A 26,026-nucleotide genomic window follows, 5' to 3' on the forward strand; every position below is an offset into this window, starting at 1 on the left:
CCCAAATAATATCTATAGCATCCCCCCCCAGTATAAAATAATTATAGCCCCAAATAATATCTTTAGCATCCCCCCCAGTATAAAATAATTAGAGCCCCAAATAATATCTATAGCATCCCCCCAGTATAAAATAATTATAGCCCCAAATAATATCTATAGCATCCCCCCAGTATAAAATAATTATAGCCCCAAATAATATCTATAGCATCCCCCCCCAGTATAAAATAATTATAGCCCCAAATAATATCTATAGCATCCCCCCCCCAGTATAAAATAATTATAGCCCCAAATAATATCTATAGCATCCCCCCCAGTATAAAATATTTATAGCCCCAAATAATATATATATAGCAACCCCCCAGTATAAAATAATTATAGCCCCAAATAGTATCTATAGCATCCCCCCCAGTATAAAATAATTATAGCCCCAAATAATATCTATAGCATCCCCCCCCAGTATAAAATAATTATAGCCCCAAATAATATCTATAGCATCCCCCCCAGTATAAAATAATTATAGCCCCAAATAATATCTATAGCATCCCCCCCAGTATAAAATAATTATAGCCCCAAATAATATCTATAGCATCGCCCCCAGTATAAAATATTTATAGCCCCAAATAATATATATATAGCATCCCCCCCAGTATAAAATAATTATAGCCCCAAATAATATCTATAGCATCCCCCCCCAGTATAAAATAATTATAGCCCCAAATAATATCTATAGCATCCCCCCCAGTATAAAATAATTATAGCCCCAAATAATATCTATAGCATCCCCCCCCAGTATAAAATAATTATAGCCCCAAATAATATCTATAGCATCCCCCCCCCAGTATAAAATAATTATAGCCCCAAATAATATCTATAGCATCCCCCCCCCAGTATAAAATAATTATAGCCCCAAATAATATCTATAGCATCCCCCCCAGTATAAAATATTTATAGCCCCAAATAATATATATATAGCAACCCCCCAGTATAAAATAATTATAGCCCCAAATAGTATCTATAGCATCCCCCCCAGTATAAAATAATTATAGCCCCAAATAATATATATAGCATCCCCCCCAGTATAAAATAATTATAGCCCCAAATAATATCTATAGCATCCCCCCCAGTATAAAATAATTATAGCCCCAAATAATATCTATAGCACCCCCCCCAGTATAAAATAATTATAGCCCCAAATAATATCTATAGCATCCCCCCCCCCCAGTATAAAATAATTATAGCCCCAAATAATATATATAGCATCCCCCCCAGTATAAAATAATTATAGCCCCAAATAATATCTATAGCATCCCCCCAGTATAAAATAATTATAGCCCCAAATAATATCTATAGCACCCCCCCCAGTATAAAATAATTATAGCCCCAAATAATATCTATAGCATCCCCCCCAGTATAAAATAATTATAGCCCCAAATAATATCTATAGCATCCCCCCCCCAGTATAAAATAATTATAGCCCCAAATAATATCTATAGCATCCCCCCCCCAGTATAAAATAATTATAGCCCCAAATAATATCTATAGCAACCCCCCCAGTATAAAATAATTATAGCCCCAAATAATTTATATATAGCATCCCCCCCAGTATAAAATAATTATAGCCCCAAATAATATCTATAGCACCCCCCCAGTATAAAATAATTATAGCCCCAAATAATATCTATAGCATCCCCCCAGTATAAAATAATTATAGCCCCAAATAATATCTATAGCACCCCCCAGTATAAAATAATATATAGCCCCAAATAATATCTATAGCACCCCTCCCCCCAGTATAAAATAATTATAGCCCCAAATAATATCTATAGCACTCCCCCAGTATAAAATAATTATAGCCCCAAATAATATCTATAGAATCCCCCCCAGTATAAAATATTTATAGCCCCAAATAATATATATATAGCATCCCCCCCAGTATAAAATAATTATAGCCCCAAATAATATCTATAGCATCCCCCCCCAGTATAAAATAATTATAGCCCCAAATAATATCTATAGCACCCCCCCCAGTATAAAATAATTATAGCCCCAAATAATTTATATATAGCACCCCCCCAGTATAAAATAATTATAGCACCCCCCCAGTATAAAATAATTATAGCCCCAAATAATATCTATAGCATCCCCCCCCGTATGAAATAATTATAGCCCCAAATAATATCTATAGCATCCCCCCCAGTATAAAATAATTATAGCCCCAAATAATATCTATAGCATCCCCCCCAGTATAAAATAATTATAGCCCCAAATAATATCTATAGCATCCCCCCCCAGTATAAAATAATTATAGACCCAAATAATATCTATAGCACCCCCCAGTATAAAATAATTATAGCCCCAAATGATATCTATAGCATCCCCCCCAGTATAAAATAATTATAGCCCCAAATAATTTATATATAGCTTCCCCCCCCAGTATAAAATAATTATAGCACCCCCCCAGTATAAAATAATTATAGCCCCAAATAATATCTATAGCATCCCCCCCGTATAAAATAATTATAGCCCCAAATAATATCTATAGCATCCCCCCCAGTATAAAATAATTATAGCCCCAAATAATATCTATAGCATCCCCCCCAGTATAAAATAATTATAGCCCCAAATAATATCTATAGCATCCCCCCCAGTACAAAATAATTATAGCCCCAAATAATATCTATAGCATCCCCCCCCAGAATAAAATAATTATAGCCCCAAATTATATATATAGCATCCCCCCCCAGTATAAAATAATTATAGCCCCAAATAATATCTATAGCATCCCCCCAGTATAAAATAATTATAGCCCCAAATAATATCTATAGCACCCCCCCAGTATAAAATAATTATAGCCCCAAATAATATATATATAGAATCCCCCCCAGGATAAAATATTTATAGCCCCAAATAATATTTATAGCACCCCCCAGTATAAAATAATTATAGCCCCAAATAATATCTATAGCATCCCCCCCAGTATAAAATAATTATAGCCCCAAATAATATCTATAGCATCCCCCCCCAGTATAAACTAATTATAGCCCCAAATTATATATATAGCATCCCCCCCCAGTATAAAATAATTATAGCCCCAAATAATATCTATAGCATCCCCCCAGTATAAAATAATTATAGCCCCAAATAATATCTATAGCACCCCCCCAGTATAAAATATTTATAGCCCCAAATAATTTATATATAGCATCCCCCCCCAGTATAAAATAATTATAGCCCCAAATAATATCTATAGCATCCCCCCCAGTATAAAATAATTATAGCCCCAAATAATATCTATAGCATCCCCCCCAGTATAAAATAATTATAGCCCCAAATAATATATATATAGAATCCCCCCCAGGATAAAATATTTATAGCCCCAAATAATATTTATAGCACCCCCCAGTATAAAATAATTATAGCCCCAAATAATATCTATAGCATCCCCCCCAGTATAAAATAATTATAGCCCCAAATAATATCTATAGCATCCCCCCCCAGTATAAAATAATTATAGCCCCAAATTATATATATAGCATCCCCCCCAGTATAAAATAATTATAGCCCCAAATAATATATCTATAGCATCCCCCCCAGTATAAAATAATTATAGCCCCAAATAATATCTATAGCATCCCCCCCAGTATAAAATAATTATAGCCCCAAATAATATATATATAGCACACCCCCAGTATAAAATAATTATAGCCCCAAATAATATCTATAGCATCCCCCCCAGTATAAAATAATTATAGCCCCAAATAATATCTATAGCATCCCCCCAGTATAAAATAATTATAGCCCCAAATTATATATATATCATCCCCCCCAGTATAAAATAATTATAGCCCCAAATAATATCTATAGCATCCCCCCAGTATAAAATAATTATAGCCCCAAATAATATCTATAGCATCCCCCCAGTATAAAATAATTATAGCCCCAAATAATATCTATAGCATCCCCCCAGTATAAAATAATTATAGCCCCAAATAATATCTATAGCATCCCCCCAGTATAAAATAATTATAGCCACAAATAATATCTATAGCATCCCCCCCCAGTATAAAATAATTATAGCCCCAAATAATATCTTTAGCATCCCCCCCAATATAAAAAAATTATAGCCCCAAATAATATCTATAGCACCCCCCAGTATAAAATAATTATAGCCCCAAATAATATCTATAGCATCCCCCCCCAGTATAAAATAATTATAGCCCCAAATAATATCTTTAGCATCCCCCCCAGTATAAAATAATTAGAGCCCCAAATAATATCTATAGCATCCCCCCAGTATAAAATAATTATAGCCCCAAATAATATCTATAGCATCCCCCCAGTATAAAATAATTATAGCCCCAAATAATATCTATAGCACCCCCCCAGTATAAAATAATTATAGCCCCAAATAATATCTATAGCATCCCCCCCAGTATAAAATAATTATAGCCCCAAATAATATCTATAGCATCCCCCCCCAGTATAAAATAATTAGAGCCCCAAATAATATTTATAGCATCCCCCCAGTATAAAATAATTATAGCCCAAAATAATATATATAGCACCCCCCCAGTATAAAATAATTATAGCCCCAAATAATATATATAGCATCCCCCCCCAGTATAAAATAATTATAGCCCCAAATAATATCTATATCATCCCCCCCCCAGTATAAAATAATTGTAGCCCCAAATAATATCTATAGCATCCCCCCAGTATAAAATAATTATAGCCCCAAATAATATCTATAGCATCCTCCCAGTATAAAATAATTATAGCCCCAAATAATATCTATAGCATCCCCCCCAGTATAAAATAATTATAGCCCCAAATAATATCTATAGCATCCCCCCCAGTACAAAATAATTATAGCCCCAAATAATATATATATAGCATCCCCCCCAGTATAAAATAATTATAGCCCCAAATAATATCTATAGCATCCCCCCCAGTACAAAATAATTATAGCCCCAAATAATATATATATAGCATCCCCCCCAGTATAAAATAATTATAGCCCCAAATAATATCTATAGCATCCCCCCCAGTACAAAATAATTATAGCCCCAAATAATATATATATAGCATCCCCCCCAGTATAAAATTATTATAGCCCCAAATAATATCTATAGCATCCCCCCCAGTATAAAATAATTATAGCCCCAAATAATATCTATAGCATCCCCCCAGTATAAAATAATTATAGCCCCAAATAATATCTATAGCATCCCCCCAGTATAAAATAATTATAGCCCCAAATAATATCTATAGCACCCCCCCATTATAAAATAATTATAGCCCCAAATAATTTATATATAGCTTCCCCCCCCAGTATAAAATAATTATAGCACCCCCCCAGTATAAAATAATTATAGCCCCAAATAATATCTATAGCACCCCCCCCAGTATAAAATAATTATAGCCCCAAATAATTTATATATAGCTTCCCCCCCCAGTATAAAATAATTATAGCACCCCCCCAGTATAAAATAATTATAGCCCCAAATAATATCTATAGCATTCCCCCGTATAAAATAATTATAGCCCCAAATAATATCTATAGCATCCCCCCCCCAGTATAAAATAATTATAGCCCCAAATAATATATATATAAAGCACCCACCCAGTATAAATAATTATAGCCCCAAATAATATCTATAGCATCCCCCCCAGTATAAAATAATTATAGCCCCAAATAATATCTATAGCACCCCCCCCAGTATAAAATAATTATAGCCCCAAATAATATATAAAGCATCCCCCCCAGTATAAAATAATTATAGCCCCAAATAATATATATAGCATCCCCCCCAGTATAAAATAATTATAGCCCCAAATAATATATAAAGCATCCCCCCCCAGTATAAAATAATTATAGCCCCAAATAATATCTATAGCATCCCCCCCCAGTATAAAATAATTATAGCCCCAAATAATATGTTTAGCATCCCCCAAGTATCAAATAATTATAGCCCCAAATAATATATATAGCATCCACCCCAGTATAAAATAATTATAGCCCCAAATAATATCTATAGCATCCCCCCCCCCAGTATAAAATAATTGTAGCCCCAAATATTATCTATAGCATCCCCCCAGTATAAAATGATTATAGCCCCAAATAATATATATATATATATATATATAGCATCCCCCCAGTATAAAATAATTATAGCCCCAAATAATATCTATAGCATCCCCCCAGTATAAAATAATTATAGCCCCAAATAATATCTATAGCATCCCCCCCCAGTATAAAATAATTATAGCCCCAAATAATATCTATAGCATCCCCCCCAGTACAAAATAATTATAGCCCCAAATAATATATATATAGCATCCCCCCCAGTATAAAATAATTATAGCCCCAAATAATATCTATAGCACCCCCCAGTATAAAATAATTATAGCCCCAAATAATATCTATAGCACCCCCCCCCAGTATAAAATAATTATAGCCCCAAGTAATATCTATAGCATCCCCCCCAGTATAAAATAATTATAGCCCCAAATAATATCTATAGCATCCCCCCCCAGTATAAAATAATTATAGCCCCAAATAATATATATATAGCATCCCCCCCAGTATAAAATATTTATAGCCCCAAATAATATCTATAGCATCCCCCCCAGTATAAAATAATTATAGCCCCAAATAATATCTATAGCATCCCCCCCAGTATAAAATAATTATAGCCCCAAATAATATCTATAGCATCCCCCCCAGTATAAAATAATTATAGCCCCAAATAATATCTATAGCATCCCCCCCCAGTATAAAATAATTATAGCCCCAAATAATATCTATTTCATCCCCCCCAGTATAAAATATTTATAGCCCCAAATAATATATATATAGCATCCCCCCAGTATAAAATAATTATAGCCCCAAATAATATCTATAGCATCCCCCCCAGTGTAAAATAATTATAGCCCCAAATAATATCTATAGCATCCCCCCCAGTATAAAATAATTATAGCCCCAAATTATATATATAGCATCCCCCCCAGTATAAAATAATTATAGCCCCAAATAATATCTATAGCATCCCCCCCAGTATAAAATAATTATAGCCCCAAATAATATCTATAGCACCCCCCCCAGTATAAAATATTTATAGCCCCAAATAATTTATATATAGCATCCCCCCCCAGTATAAAATAATTATAGCCCCAAATAATATGTTTAGCATCCCCCAAGTATCAAATAATTATAGCCCCAAATAATATATATAGCATCCACCCCAGTATAAAATAATTATAGCCCCAAATAATATCTATAGCATCCCCCCCCCAGTATAAAATAATTGTAGCCCCAAATATTATCTATAGCATCCCCCCAGTATAAAATGATTATAGCCCCAAATAATATATATATATATATATATATATAGCATCCCCCCAGTATAAAATAATTATAGCCCCAAATAATATCTATAGCATCCCCCCAGTATAAAATAATTATAGCCCCAAATAATATCTATAGCATCCCCCCCCAGTATAAAATAATTATAGCCCCAAATAATATCTATAGCATCCCCCCCAGTACAAAATAATTATAGCCCCAAATAATATATATATAGCATCCCCCCCAGTATAAAATAATTATAGCCCCAAATAATATCTATAGCACCCCCCAGTATAAAATAATTATAGCCCCAAATAATATCTATAGCACCCCCCCCCAGTATAAAATAATTATAGCCCCAAATAATATCTATAGCATCCCCCCCAGTATAAAATAATTATAGCCCCAAATAATATATATATAGCACACCCCCAGTATAAAATAATTATAGCCCCAAATAATATCTATAGCACCCCCCCCCAGTATAAAATAATTATAGCCCCAAGTAATATCTATAGCATCCCCCCCAGTATAAAATAATTATAGCCCCAAATAATATCTATAGCATCCCCCCCCAGTATAAAATAATTATAGCCCCAAATAATATATATATAGCATCCCCCCAGTATAAAATATTTATAGCCCCAAATAATATCTATAGCATCCCCCCCAGTATAAAATAATTATAGCCCCAAATAATATCTATAGCATCCCCCCCAGTATAAAATAATTATAGCCCCAAATAATATCTATAGCATCCCCCCCAGTATAAAATAATTATAGCCCCAAATAATATCTATAGCACCCCCCCAGTATAAAATAATTATAGCCCCAAATAATATCTATAGCATCCCCCCCAGTATAAAATAATTATAGCCCCAAATAATATCTATTTCATCCCCCCCAGTATAAAATATTTATAGCCCCAAATAATATATATATAGCATCCCCCCAGTATAAAATAATTATAGCCCCAAATAATATCTATAGCATCCCCCCCAGTGTAAAATAATTATAGCCCCAAATAATATCTATAGCATCCCCCCCAGTATAAAATAATTATAGCCCCAAATTATATATATAGCATCCCCCCCCAGTATAAAATAATTATAGCCCCAAATAATATCTATAGCATCCCCCCCAGTATAAAATAATTATAGCCCCAAATAATATCTATAGCACCCCCCCCAGTATAAAATATTTATAGCCCCAAATAATTTATATATAGCATCCCCCCCCAGTATAAAATAATTATAGCCCCAAATAATATCTATAGCATCCCCCCCCAGTATAAAATAATTATAGCCCCAAATAATATCTATAGCACCCCCCCCAGTATAAAATATTTATAGCCCCAAATAATTTATATATAGCATCCCCCCCCCAGTATACAATAATTATAGCCCCAAATAATATCTATAGCATCCCCCCCAGTATAAAATAATTATAGCCCCAAATAATATCTATAGCATCCCCCCCAGTATAAAATAATTATAGCCCCAAATAATATCTATAGCATCCACCCCCCAGTATAAAATAATTATAGCCCCAAATTATATATATAGCACCCCCCCAGTATAAAATAATTATAGCCCCAAATAATATCTATAGCATCCCCCCCAGTATAAAATATTTATAGCCCCAAATAATATATATATAGCATCCCCCCAGTATAAAACAATTATAGCCCCAAATAATATCTATAGCATCCCCCCAGTATAAAATAATTATAGCCCCAAATAATATCTATAGCATCCCCCCAGTATAAAATAATTATAGCCCCAAATAATATCTATAGCATCCCCCCCCAGTATAAAATAATTATAGCCCCAAATAATATCTATAGCATCCCCCCCCAGTATAAAATATTTATAGCCCCAAATAATATATATATAGCACACCCCCAGTATAAAATAATTATAGCCCCAAATAATATCTATAGCATCCCCCCCAGTATAAAATAATTATAGCCCCAAATTATATATATAGCATCCCCCCCAGTATAAAATAATTATAGCCCCAAATTATATATATAGCATCCCCCCCAGTATAAAATAATTATAGCCCCAAATAATATCTATAGCATCCCCTCCCAGTATAAAATAATTATAGCCCCAAATTATATATATAGCATCCCCCCCCAGTATAAAATAATTATAGCCCCAAATAATATATATATAGCATCCCCCCCCAGTATAAAATATTTATAGCCCCAAATAATATTTATAGCACCCCCCAGTATAAAATAATTATAGCCCCAAATAATATCTATAGCATCCCCCCCAGTATAAAATAATTATAGCCCCAAATAATATCTATAGCATCCCCCCCAGTATAAAATAATTATAGCCCCAAATAATATCTATAGCATCCCCCCCAGTATAAAATAATTATTGCCCCAAATAATATCTATTTCATCCCCCCCCAGTATAAAATAATTATAGCCCCAAATAATATCTATAGCATCCCCCCCAGTATAAAATAATTATAGCCCCAAATAATATCTATAGCATCCCCCCAGTATAAAATATTTATAGCCCCAAATAATATATATATAGCATCCCCCCAGTATAAAACAATTATAGCCCCAAATAATATCTATAGCATCCCCCCAGTATAAAATAATTATAGCCCCAAATAATATCTATAGCATCCCCCCAGTATAAAATAATTATAGCCCCAAATAATATCTATAGCATCCCCCCCCAGTATAAAATAATTATAGCCCCAAATAATATCTATAGCATCCCCCCCAGTATAAAATAATTATAGCCCCAAATAATATCTATAGCATCCCCCCCAGTATAAAATAATTAGAGCCCCAAATAATATCTATAGCATCCCCCCAGTATAAAATAATTATAGCCCCAAATAATATATATAGCACCCCCCCAGTATAAAATAATTATAGCCCCAAATAATATCTATAGCATCCCCCCCAGTATAAAATAATTATAGCCCAAAATAATATATATATAGCATCCCCCCCAGTATAAAATAATTATAGCCCCAAATAATATCTATAGCATCCCCCCCCCCAGTATAAAATAATTATAGCCCCAAATAATATCTATAGCATCCCCCCCAGTATAAAATATTTATAGCCCCAAATAATATATATAGCATCCACCCCAGTATAAAATAATTATAGCCCCAAATAATATCTATAGCATCCCCCCAGTATAAAATAATTATAGCCCCAAATAATATCTATAGCACCCCCCAGTATAAAATAATTATAGCCCCAAATAATATCTATAGCATCCCCCCAGTATAAAATAATTATAGCCCCAAATAATATCTATAGCATCCCCCCCAGTATAAAATGATTATAGCCCCAAATAATATATATATATAGCATCCCCCCAGTATAAAATAATTATAGCCTCAAATAATATCTATAGTTCCCCCCCCAGTATAAAATAATTATAGCCCCAAATAATATCTATAGCACCCCCCCCAGTATAAAATAATTATAGCCCCAAATAATATCTATAGCATCACCCCCAGTATAAAATATTTATAGCCCCAAATAATATATATATAGCATCCCCCCAGTATAAAACAATTATAGCCCCAAATAATATCTATAGCATCCCCCCCAGTATAAAATATTTATAGCCCCAAATAATATATATATAGCATCCCCCCAGTATAAAACAATTATAGCCCCAAATAATATCTATAGCATCCCCCCAGTATAAAATAATTATAGCCCCAAATAATATCTATAGCATCCCCTCCCAGTATAAAATAATTATAGCCCCAAATTATATATATAGCATCCCCCCCCAGTATAAAATAATTATAGCCCCAAATAATATATATATAGCATCCCCCCCAGTATAAAATATTTATAGCCCCAAATAATATTTATAGCACCCCCCAGTATAAAATAATTATAGCCCCAAATAATATCTATAGCATCCCCCCCAGTATAAAATAATTATAGCCCCAAATAATATCTATTTCATCCCCCCCCCAGTATAAAATAATTATAGCCCCAAATAATATCTATAGCATCCCCCCCAGTATAAAATAATTATAGCCCCAAATAATATCTATAGCATCCCCCCAGTATAAAATATTTATAGCCCCAAATAATATATATATAGCATCCCCCCAGTATAAAACAATTATAGCCCCAAATAATATCTATAGCATCCCCCCAGTATAAAATAATTATAGCCCCAAATAATATCGATAGCATCCCCCCAGTATAAAATAATTATAGCCCCAAATAATATCTATAGCATCCCCCCCCAGTATAAAATAATTATAGCCCCAAATAATATCTATAGCATCCCCCCCAGTATAAAATAATTATAGCCCCAAATAATATCTATAGCATCCCCCCCAGTATAAAATAATTAGAGCCCCAAATAATATCTATAGCATCCCCCCAGTATAAAATAATTATAGCCCCAAATAATATATATAGCACCCCCCCAGTATAAAATAATTATAGCCCCAAATAATATATATAGCATCCCCTCAGTATAAAAAAATTATAGCCCCAAATAATATCTATAGCACCCCCCCCAGTATAAAATAATTATAGCCCCAAATAATATCTATAGCATCCCCCCCAGTATAAAATAATTATAGCCCAAAATAATATATATATAGCATCCCCCCCAGTATAAAATAATTATAGCCCCAAATAATATCTATAGCATCCCCCCCCCCAGTATAAAATAATTATAGCCCCAAATAATATCTATAGCATCCCCCCAGTATAAAATAATTATAGCCCCAAATAATATCTATAGCACCCCCCAGTATAAAATAATTATAGCCCCAAATAATATCTATAGCATCCCCCCAGTATAAAATAATTATAGCCCCAAATAATATCTATAGCATCCCCCCCAGTACAAAATAATTATAGCCCCAAATAATATATATATAGCATCCCCCCCAGTATAAAATAATTATAGCCCCAAATAATATCTATAGCATCCCCCCCAGTACAAAATAATTATAGCCCCAAATAATATATATATAGCATCCCCCCCAGTATAAAATTATTATAGCCCCAAATAATATCTATAGCATCCCCCCCAGTATAAAATAATTATAGCCCCAAATAATATCTATAGCATCCCCCCAGTATAAAATAATTATAGCCCCAAATAATATCTATAGCATCCCCCCAGTATAAAATAATTATAGCCCCAAATAATATCTATAGCACCCCCCCATTATAAAATAATTATAGCCCCAAATAATTTATATATAGCTTCCCCCCCCAGTATAAAATAATTATAGCACCCCCCCAGTATAAAATAATTATAGCCCCAAATAATATCTATAGCACCCCCCCCAGTATAAAATAATTATAGCCCCAAATAATTTATATATAGCTTCCCCCCCCAGTATAAAATAATTATAGCACCCCCCCAGTATAAAATAATTATAGCCCCAAATAATATCTATAGCATTCCCCCGTATAAAATAATTATAGCCCCAAATAATATCTATAGCATCCCCCCCCCAGTATAAAATAATTATAGCCCCAAATAATATATATATAAAGCACCCACCCAGTATAAATAATTATAGCCCCAAATAATATCTATAGCATCCCCCCCAGTATAAAATAATTATAGCCCCAAATAATATCTATAGCACCCCCCCCAGTATAAAATAATTATAGCCCCAAATAATATATAAAGCATCCCCCCCAGTATAAAATAATTATAGCCCCAAATAATATATATAGCATCCCCCCCCAGTATAAAATAATTATAGCCCCAAATAATATATAAAGCATCCCCCCCCAGTATAAAATAATTATAGCCCCAAATAATATCTATAGCATCCCCCCCCAGTATAAAATAATTATAGCCCCAAATAATATGTTTAGCATCCCCCAAGTATCAAATAATTATAGCCCCAAATAATATATATAGCATCCACCCCAGTATAAAATAATTATAGCCCCAAATAATATCTATAGCATCCCCCCCCCCAGTATAAAATAATTGTAGCCCCAAATATTATCTATAGCATCCCCCCAGTATAAAATGATTATAGCCCCAAATAATATATATATATATATATATATAGCATCCCCCCAGTATAAAATAATTATAGCCCCAAATAATATCTATAGCATCCCCCCAGTATAAAATAATTATAGCCCCAAATAATATCTATAGCATCCCCCCCCAGTATAAAATAATTATAGCCCCAAATAATATCTATAGCATCCCCCCCAGTACAAAATAATTATAGCCCCAAATAATATATATATAGCATCCCCCCCAGTATAAAATAATTATAGCCCCAAATAATATCTATAGCACCCCCCAGTATAAAATAATTATAGCCCCAAATAATATCTATAGCACCCCCCCCCAGTATAAAATAATTATAGCCCCAAGTAATATCTATAGCATCCCCCCCAGTATAAAATAATTATAGCCCCAAATAATATCTATAGCATCCCCCCCCAGTATAAAATAATTATAGCCCCAAATAATATATATATAGCATCCCCCCCAGTATAAAATATTTATAGCCCCAAATAATATCTATAGCATCCCCCCCAGTATAAAATAATTATAGCCCCAAATAATATCTATAGCATCCCCCCCAGTATAAAATAATTATAGCCCCAAATAATATCTATAGCATCCCCCCCAGTATAAAATAATTATAGCCCCAAATAATATCTATAGCATCCCCCCCCAGTATAAAATAATTATAGCCCCAAATAATATCTATTTCATCCCCCCCAGTATAAAATATTTATAGCCCCAAATAATATATATATAGCATCCCCCCAGTATAAAATAATTATAGCCCCAAATAATATCTATAGCATCCCCCCCAGTGTAAAATAATTATAGCCCCAAATAATATCTATAGCATCCCCCCCAGTATAAAATAATTATAGCCCCAAATTATATATATAGCATCCCCCCCAGTATAAAATAATTATAGCCCCAAATAATATCTATAGCATCCCCCCCAGTATAAAATAATTATAGCCCCAAATAATATCTATAGCACCCCCCCCAGTATAAAATATTTATAGCCCCAAATAATTTATATATAGCATCCCCCCCCAGTATAAAATAATTATAGCCCCAAATAATATGTTTAGCATCCCCCAAGTATCAAATAATTATAGCCCCAAATAATATATATAGCATCCACCCCAGTATAAAATAATTATAGCCCCAAATAATATCTATAGCATCCCCCCCCCCAGTATAAAATAATTGTAGCCCCAAATATTATCTATAGCATCCCCCCAGTATAAAATGATTATAGCCCCAAATAATATATATATATATATATATATATATAGCATCCCCCCAGTATAAAATAATTATAGCCCCAAATAATATCTATAGCATCCCCCCAGTATAAAATAATTATAGCCCCAAATAATATCTATAGCATCCCCCCCCAGTATAAAATAATTATAGCCCCAAATAATATCTATAGCATCCCCCCCAGTACAAAATAATTATAGCCCCAAATAATATATATATAGCATCCCCCCCAGTATAAAATAATTATAGCCCCAAATAATATCTATAGCACCCCCCAGTATAAAATAATTATAGCCCCAAATAATATCTATAGCATCCCCCCCAGTATAAAATAATTATAGCCCCAAATAATATATATATAGCACACCCCCAGTATAAAATAATTATAGCCCCAAATAATATCTATAGCACCCCCCCCCAGTATAAAATAATTATAGCCCCAAGTAATATCTATAGCATCCCCCCCAGTATAAAATAATTATAGCCCCAAATAATATCTATAGCATCCCCCCCCAGTATAAAATAATTATAGCCCCAAATAATATATATATAGCATCCCCCCAGTATAAAATATTTATAGCCCCAAATAATATCTATAGCATCCCCCCCAGTATAAAATAATTATAGCCCCAAATAATATCTATAGCATCCCCCCCAGTATAAAATAATTATAGCCCCAAATAATATCTATAGCATCCCCCCCAGTATAAAATAATTATAGCCCCAAATAATATCTATAGCACCCCCCCAGTATAAAATAATTATAGCCCCAAATAATATCTATAGCATCCCCCCCAGTATAAAATAATTATAGCCCCAAATAATATCTATTTCATCCCCCCCAGTATAAAATATTTATAGCCCCAAATAATATATATATAGCATCCCCCCAGTATAAAATAATTATAGCCCCAAATAATATCTATAGCATCCCCCCCAGTGTAAAATAATTATAGCCCCAAATAATATCTATAGCATCCCCCCCAGTATAAAATAATTATAGCCCCAAATTATATATATAGCATCCCCCCCCAGTATAAAATAATTATAGCCCCAAATAATATCTATAGCATCCCCCCCAGTATAAAATAATTATAGCCCCAAATAATATCTATAGCACCCCCCCCAGTATAAAATATTTATAGCCCCAAATAATTTATATATAGCATCCCCCCCCAGTATAAAATAATTATAGCCCCAAATAATATCTATAGCATCCCCCCCAGTATAAAATAATTATAGCCCCAAATAATATCTATAGCACCCCCCCCAGTATAAAATATTTATAGCCCCAAATAATTTATATATAGCATCCCCCCCCCAGTATACAATAATTATAGCCCCAAATAATATCTATAGCATCCCCCCCAGTATAAAATAATTATAGCCCCAAATAATATCTATAGCATCCCCCCCAGTATAAAATAATTATAGCCCCAAATAATATCTATAGCATCCACCCCCCAGTATAAAATAATTATAGCCCCAAATTATATATATAGCACCCCCCCAGTATAAAATAATTATAGCCCCAAATAATATCTATAGCATCCCCCCCAGTATAAAATATTTATAGCCCCAAATAATATATATATAGCATCCCCCCAGTATAAAACAATTATAGCCCCAAATAATATCTATAGCATCCCCCCAGTATAAAATAATTATAGCCCCAAATAATATCTATAGCATCCCCCCAGTATAAAATAATTATAGCCCCAAATAATATCTATAGCATCCCCCCCCAGTATAAAATAATTATAGCCCCAAATAATATCTATAGCATCCCCCCCCAGTATAAAATATTTATAGCCCCAAATAATATATATATAGCACACCCCCAGTATAAAATAATTATAGCCCCAAATAATATCTATAGCATCCCCCCCAGTATAAAATAATTATAGCCCCAAATTATATATATAGCATCCCCCCCAGTATAAAATAATTATAGCCCCAAATTATATATATAGCATCCCCCCCCAGTATAAAATAATTATAGCCCCAAATAATATCTATAGCATCCCCTCCCAGTATAAAATAATTATAGCCCCAAATTATATATATAGCATCCCCCCCCAGTATAAAATAATTATAGCCCCAAATAATATATATATAGCATCCCCCCCCAGTATAAAATATTTATAGCCCCAAATAATATTTATAGCACCCCCCAGTATAAAATAATTATAGCCCCAAATAATATCTATAGCATCCCCCCCAGTATAAAATAATTATAGCCCCAAATAATATCTATAGCATCCCCCCCAGTATAAAATAATTATAGCCCCAAATAATATCTATAGCATCCCCCCCAGTATAAAATAATTATTGCCCCAAATAATATCTATTTCATCCCCCCCCCAGTATAAAATAATTATAGCCCCAAATAATATCTATAGCATCCCCCCCAGTATAAAATAATTATAGCCCCAAATAATATCTATAGCATCCCCCCAGTATAAAATATTTATAGCCCCAAATAATATATATATAGCATCCCCCCAGTATAAAACAATTATAGCCCCAAATAATATCTATAGCATCCCCCCAGTATAAAATAATTATAGCCCCAAATAATATCTATAGCATCCCCCCAGTATAAAATAATTATAGCCCCAAATAATATCTATAGCATCCCCCCCCAGTATAAAATAATTATAGCCCCAAATAATATCTATAGCATCCCCCCCAGTATAAAATAATTATAGCCCCAAATAATATCTATAGCATCCCCCCCAGTATAAAATAATTAGAGCCCCAAATAATATCTATAGCATCCCCCCAGTATAAAATAATTATAGCCCCAAATAATATATATAGCACCCCCCCAGTATAAAATAATTATAGCCCCAAATAATATCTATAGCATCCCCCCCAGTATAAAATAATTATAGCCCAAAATAATATATATATAGCATCCCCCCCAGTATAAAATAATTATAGCCCCAAATAATATCTATAGCATCCCCCCCCCCAGTATAAAATAATTATAGCCCCAAATAATATCTATAGCATCCCCCCCAGTATAAAATATTTATAGCCCCAAATAATATATATAGCATCCACCCCAGTATAAAATAATTATAGCCCCAAATAATATCTATAGCATCCCCCCAGTATAAAATAATTATAGCCCCAAATAATATCTATAGCACCCCCCAGTATAAAATAATTATAGCCCCAAATAATATCTATAGCATCCCCCCAGTATAAAATAATTATAGCCCCAAATAATATCTATAGCATCCCCCCCAGTATAAAATGATTATAGCCCCAAATAATATATATATATAGCATCCCCCCAGTATAAAATAATTATAGCCTCAAATAATATCTATAGTTCCCCCCCCAGTATAAAATAATTATAGCCCCAAATAATATCTATAGCACCCCCCCCAGTATAAAATAATTATAGCCCCAAATAATATCTATAGCATCACCCCCAGTATAAAATATTTATAGCCCCAAATAATATATATATAGCATCCCCCCAGTATAAAACAATTATAGCCCCAAATAATATCTATAGCATCCCCCCCAGTATAAAATATTTATAGCCCCAAATAATATATATATAGCATCCCCCCAGTATAAAACAATTATAGCCCCAAATAATATCTATAGCATCCCCCCAGTATAAAATAATTATAGCCCCAAATAATATCTATAGCATCCCCTCCCAGTATAAAATAATTATAGCCCCAAATTATATATATAGCATCCCCCCCCAGTATAAAATAATTATAGCCCCAAATAATATATATATAGCATCCCCCCCAGTATAAAATATTTATAGCCCCAAATAATATTTATAGCACCCCCCAGTATAAAATAATTATAGCCCCAAATAATATCTATAGCATCCCCCCCAGTATAAAATAATTATAGCCCCAAATAATATCTATTTCATCCCCCCCCCAGTATAAAATAATTATAGCCCCAAATAATATCTATAGCATCCCCCCCAGTATAAAATAATTATAGCCCCAAATAATATCTATAGCATCCCCCCAGTATAAAATATTTATAGCCCCAAATAATATATATATAGCATCCCCCCAGTATAAAACAATTATAGCCCCAAATAATATCTATAGCATCCCCCCAGTATAAAATAATTATAGCCCCAAATAATATCGATAGCATCCCCCCAGTATAAAATAATTATAGCCCCAAATAATATCTATAGCATCCCCCCCCAGTATAAAATAATTATAGCCCCAAATAATATCTATAGCATCCCCCCAGTATAAAATAATTATAGCCCCAAATAATATCTATAGCATCCCCCCCAGTATAAAATAATTAGAGCCCCAAATAATATCTATAGCATCCCCCCAGTATAAAATAATTATAGCCCCAAATAATATATATAGCACCCCCCCAGTATAAAATAATTATAGCCCCAAATAATATATATAGCATCCCCTCAGTATAAAAAAATTATAGCCCCAAATAATATCTATAGCACCCCCCCCAGTATAAAATAATTATAGCCCCAAATAATATCTATAGCATCCCCCCCAGTATAAAATAATTATAGCCCAAAATAATATATATATAGCATCCCCCCCAGTATAAAATAATTATAGCCCCAAATAATATCTATAGCATCCCCCCCCCAGTATAAAATAATTATAGCCCCAAATAATATCTATAGCATCCCCCCAGTATAAAATAATTATAGCCCCAAATAATATCTATAGCACCCCCCAGTATAAAATAATTATAGCCCCAAATAATATCTATAGCATCCCCCCAGTATAAAATAATTATAGCCCCAAATAATATCTATAGCATCCCCCCCAGTATAAAATGATTATAGCCCCAAATAATATATATATATAGCATCCCCCCAGTATAAAATAATTATAGCCTCAAATAATATCTATAGTTCCCCCCCCCAGTATAAAATAATTATAGCCCCAAATAATATCTATAGCATCCCCCCCAGTATAAAATAATTATAGCCCCAAATAATATCTATAGCATCCCCCCCAGTATAAAATAATTATAGCCCCAAATAATATCTATAGCATCACCCCCAGTATAAAATATTTATAGCCCCAAATAATATATATATAGCATCCCCCCAGTATAAAACAATTATAGCCCCAAATAATATCTATAGCATCCCCCCCAGTATAAAATATTTATAGCCCCAAATAATATATATATAGCATCCCCCCAGTATAAAACAATTATAGCCCCAAATAATATCTATAGCATCCCCCCAGTATAAAATAATTATAGCCCCAAATAATATCTATAGCATCCCCCCAGTATAAAATAATTATAGCCCCAAATAATATCTATAGCATCCCCCACCAGTATAAAATAATTATAGCCCCAAATAATATCTATAGCATACCCCCCCAGTATAAAATATTTATAGCCCCAAATAATATATATATAGCATCCCCCCCAGTATAAAATAATTATAGCCCCAAATAATATCTATAGCATCCCCCCCAGTATAAAATAATTATAGCCCCAAATAATATCTATAGCACCCCCCCCCCAGTATAAAATAATTATAGCCCCAAATAATATCTATAGCATCCCCCCCAGTATAAAATAATTATAGCCCCAAATTATATATATAGCATCCCCCCCAGTATAAAATAATTATAGCCCCAAATAATATCTATAGCATCCCCCCCAGTATAAAATAATTATAGCCCCAAATAATATCTATAGCATCCCCCCCCAGTATAAAATAATTATAGCCCCAAATAATATCTATAGCATCCCCCCCCAGTATAAAATAATTATAGCCCCAAATAATATCTATAGCATCCCCCCCAGTATAAAATAATTATAGCCCCAAATAATATCTATAGCATCCCCCAGTATAAAATAATTATAGCCCCAAATAATATCTATAGCACCCCCCCAGTATAAAATAATTATAGCCCCAAATAATATCTATAGCATCCCCCCAGTATAAAATAATTATAGCCCCAAATAATATCTATAGCATCCCCCCCAGTGTAAAATAATTATAGCCCCAAATAATATCTATAGCATCGCCCCCAGTATAAAATATTTATAGCCCCAAATAGTATATATATAGCATCCCTCCCAGTATAAAATAATTATAGCCCCAAATAACATCTATAGCATCCCCCCCAGTATAAAATAATTATAGCCCCAAATAATATCTATAGCACCCCCCCCAGTATAAAATAATTATAGCCCCAAATAATATCTATAGCATCCCCCCCCAGTATAAAATAATTATAGCCCCAAATAATATCTATAGCATCCCCCCCAGTATAAAATAATTATAGCCCCAAATAATATCTATAGCATCCCCCCCAGTATAAAATATTTATAGCCCCAAATAATATATATATAGCATCCCCCCCAGTATAAAATAATTATAGCCCCAAATAATATATATATAGCATCCCCCCCAGTATAAAATAATTATAGCCCCAAATAATATCTATAGCATCCCCCCCCCAGTATAAAATAATTATAGCCCCAAATAATATATATAGCATCCACCCCAGTATAAAATAATTATAGCCCCAAATAATATCTATAGCATCCCCCCCCAGTATAAAATTATTATAGCCCCAAATATTATCTATAGCATCCCCCCCAGTATAAAATGATTATAGCCCCAAATAATATATATATATAGCATCCCCCCAGTATAAAATAATTATAGCCCCAAATAATATCTATAGCATCCCCCCCAGTATAAAATAATTATAGCCCCAAATAATATCTATAGCATCCCCCAGTATAAAATAATTATGGCCCCAAATAATATCTATAGCACCCCTTCCCCCAGTATAAAATAATTATAGCCCCAAATAATATCTATAGCATCCCCCCAGTATAAAATAATTATAGCCCCAAATAATATCTATAGCATCCCCCCCAGTGTAAAATAATTATAGCCCCAAATAATATCTATAGCATCGCCCCCAGTATAAAATATTTATAGCCCCAAATAGTATATATATAGCATCCCTCCCAGTATAAAATATTTATAGCCCCAAATAACATCTATAGCATCCCCCCCAGTATAAAATAATTATAGCCCCAAATAATATCTATAGCACCCCCCCCAGTATAAAATAATTATAGCCCCAAATAATATCTATAGCATCCCCCCAGTATAAAATAATTATAGCCCCAAATAATATATATAGCACCCCCCCCAGTATAAAATAATTAGAGCCCCAAATAATATCTATAGCATCCCCCCAGTATAAAATAATTATAGCCCCAAATAATATATATAGCACCCCCCCCAGTATAAAATAATTATAGCCCCAAATAATATATATAGCATCCACCCCAGTATAAAATAATTATAGCCCCAAATAATATCTATAGCATCCCCCCAGTATAAAATAATTATAGCCCCAAATAATATCTATAGCATCCCCCCCCAGTATAAAATAATTATAGCCCCAAATAATATCTATAGCATCCCCCCCAGTACAAAATAATTATAGCCCCAAATAATATATATATAGCATCCCCCCCAGTATAAAATAATTATAGCCCCAAATAATATCTATAGCACCCCCCAGTATAAAATAATTATAGCCCCAAATAATATCTATAGCACCCCCCCCCAGTATAAAATAATTATAGCCCCAAATAATATCTATAGCATCCCCCCCAGTATAAAATAATTATAGCCCCAAATAATATATATATAGCACACCCCCAGTATAAAATAATTATAGCCCCAAATAATATCTATAGCACCCCCCCCCCAGTATAAAATAATTATAGCCCCAAGTAATATCTATAGCATCCCCCCCAGTATAAAATAATTATAGCCCCAAATAATATCTATAGCACCCCCCCAGTATAAAATAATTATAGCCCCAAATAATATCTATAGCATCCCCCCCAGTATAAAATAATTATAGCCCAAAATAATATCTATAGCATCCCCCCCAGTATAAAATAATTATAGCCCCAAATAATATATATATAGCATCCCCCCCAGTATAAAATATTTATAGCCCCAAATAATATCTATAGCATCCCCCCCAGTATAAAATAATTATAGCCCCAAATAATATCTATAGCATCCCCCCCAGTATAAAATAATTATAGCCCCAAATAATATCTATAGCATCCCCCCCAGTATAAAATAATTATAGCCCCAAATAATATCTATAGCATCCCCCCCCAGTATAAAATAATTATAGCCCCAAATAATATCTATTTCATCCCCCCCAGTATAAAATATTTATAGCCCCAAATAATATATATATAGCATCCCCCCAGTATAAAATAATTATAGCCCCAAATAATATCTATAGCACCCCCCCCAGTATAAAATATTTATAGCCCCAAATAATTTATATATAGCATCCCCCCCAGTATAAAATAATTATAGCCCCAAATAATATCTATAGCATCCCCCCCAGTATAAAATAATTATAGCCCAAAATAATATATATATAGCATCCCCCCCAGTATAAAATAATTATAGCCCCAAATAATATCTATAGCATCCCCCCCCCCAGTATAAAATAATTATAGCCCCAAATAATATCTATAGCATCCACCCCCCAGTATAAAATAATTATAGCCCCAAATTATATATATAGCACCCCCCCAGTATAAAATAATTATAGCCCCAAATAATATCTATAGCATCCCCCCCAGTATAAAATATTTATAGCCCCAAATAATATATATATAGCATCCCCCCAGTATAAAACAATTATAGCCCCAAATAATATCTATAGCATCCCCCCAGTATAAAATAATTATAGCCCCAAATAATATCTATAGCATCCCCCCAGTATAAAATAATTATAGCCCCAAATAATATCTATAGCATCCCCCCCCAGTATAAAATAATTATAGCCCCAAATAATATCTATAGCATCCCCCCCCAGTATAAAATATTTATAGCCCCAAATAATATATATATAGCACACCCCCAGTATAAAATAATTATAGCCCCAAATAATATCTATAGCATCCCCCCCAGTATAAAATAATTATAGCCCCAAATTATATATATAGCATCCCCCCCAGTATAAAATAATTATAGCCCCAAATTATATATATAGCATCCCCCCCCAGTATAAAATAATTATAGCCCCAAATAATATCTATAGCATCCCCTCCCAGTATAAAATAATTATAGCCCCAAATTATATATATAGCATCCCCCCCCAGTATAAAATAATTATAGCCCCAAATAATATATATATAGCATCCCCCCCCAGTATAAAATATTTATAGCCCCAAATAATATTTATAGCACCCCCCAGTATAAAATAATTATAGCCCCAAATAATATATATAGCACCCCCCCCAGTATAAAATAATTAGAGCCCCAAATAATATCTATAGCATCCCCCCAGTATAAAATAATTATAGCCCCAAATAATATATATAGCACCCCCCCCAGTATAAAATAATTATAGCCCCAAATAATATATATAGCATCCACCCCAGTATAAAATAATTATAGCCCCAAATAATATCTATAGCATCCCCCCAGTATAAAATAATTATAGCCCCAAATAATATCTATAGCATCCCCCCCAGTATAAAATAATTATAGCCCCAAATAATATCTATAGCATCCCCCCCAGTACAAAATAATTATAGCCCCAAATAATATATATATAGCATCCCCCCCAGTATAAAATAATTATAGCCCCAAATAATATCTATAGCACCCCCCAGTATAAAATAATTATAGCCCCAAATAATATCTATAGCACCCCCCCCCAGTATAAAATAATTATAGCCCCAAATAATATCTATAGCATCCCCCCCAGTATAAAATAATTATAGCCCCAAATAATATATATATAGCACACCCCCAGTATAAAATAATTATAGCCCCAAATAATATCTATAGCACCCCCCCCCAGTATAAAATAATTATAGCCCCAAGTAATATCTATAGCATCCCCCCCAGTATAAAATAATTATAGCCCCAAATAATATCTATAGCACCCCCCCAGTATAAAATAATTATAGCCCCAAATAATATCTATAGCATCCCCCCCAGTATAAAATAATTATAGCCCAAAATAATATCTATAGCATCCCCCCCAGTATAAAATAATTATAGCCCCAAATAATATATATATAGCATCCCCCCCAGTATAAAATATTTATAGCCCCAAATAATATCTATAGCATCCCCCCCAGTATAAAATAATTATAGCCCCAAATAATATCTATAGCATCCCCCCCAGTATAAAATAATTATAGCCCCAAATAATATCTATAGCATCCCCCCCAGTATAAAATAATTATAGCCCCAAATAATATCTATAGCATCCCCCCCCAGTATAAAATAATTATAGCCCCAAATAATATCTATTTCATCCCCCCCAGTATAAAATATTTATAGCCCCAAATAATATATATATAGCATCCCCCCAGTATAAAATAATTATAGCCCCAAATAATATCTATAGCACCCCCCCCAGTATAAAATATTTATAGCCCCAAATAATTTATATATAGCATCCCCCCCCAGTATAAAATAATTATAGCCCCAAATAATATCTATAGCATCCCCCCCAGTATAAAATAATTATAGCCCAAAATAATATATATATAGCATCCCCCCCAGTATAAAATAATTATAGCCCCAAATAATATCTATAGCATCCCCCCCCCCAGTATAAAATAATTATAGCCCCAAATAATATCTATAGCATCCACCCCCCAGTATAAAATAATTATAGCCCCAAATTATATATATAGCACCCCCCCAGTATAAAATAATTATAGCCCCAAATAATATCTATAGCATCCCCCCCAGTATAAAATATTTATAGCCCCAAATAATATATATATAGCATCCCCCCAGTATAAAACAATTATAGCCCCAAATAATATCTATAGCATCCCCCCAGTATAAAATAATTATAGCCCCAAATAATATCTATAGCATCCCCCCAGTATAAAATAATTATAGCCCCAAATAATATCTATAGCATCCCCCCCCAGTATAAAATAATTATAGCCCCAAATAATATCTATAGCATCCCCCCCCAGTATAAAATATTTATAGCCCCAAATAATATATATATAGCACACCCCCAGTATAAAATAATTATAGCCCCAAATAATATCTATAGCATCCCCCCCAGTATAAAATAATTATAGCCCCAAATTATATATATAGCATCCCCCCCAGTATAAAATAATTATAGCCCCAAATTATATATATAGCATCCCCCCCCAGTATAAAATAATTATAGCCCCAAATAATATCTATAGCATCCCCTCCCAGTATAAAATAATTATAGCCCCAAATTATATATATAGCATCCCCCCCCAGTATAAAATAATTATAGCCCCAAATAATATATATATAGCATCCCCCCCCAGTATAAAATATTTATAGCCCCAAATAATA

This window comes from Engystomops pustulosus, chromosome 9 (genome assembly GCF_040894005.1).
Source record: "Engystomops pustulosus chromosome 9, aEngPut4.maternal, whole genome shotgun sequence".
Lineage (NCBI taxonomy): Eukaryota > Metazoa > Chordata > Amphibia > Anura > Leptodactylidae > Engystomops > Engystomops pustulosus.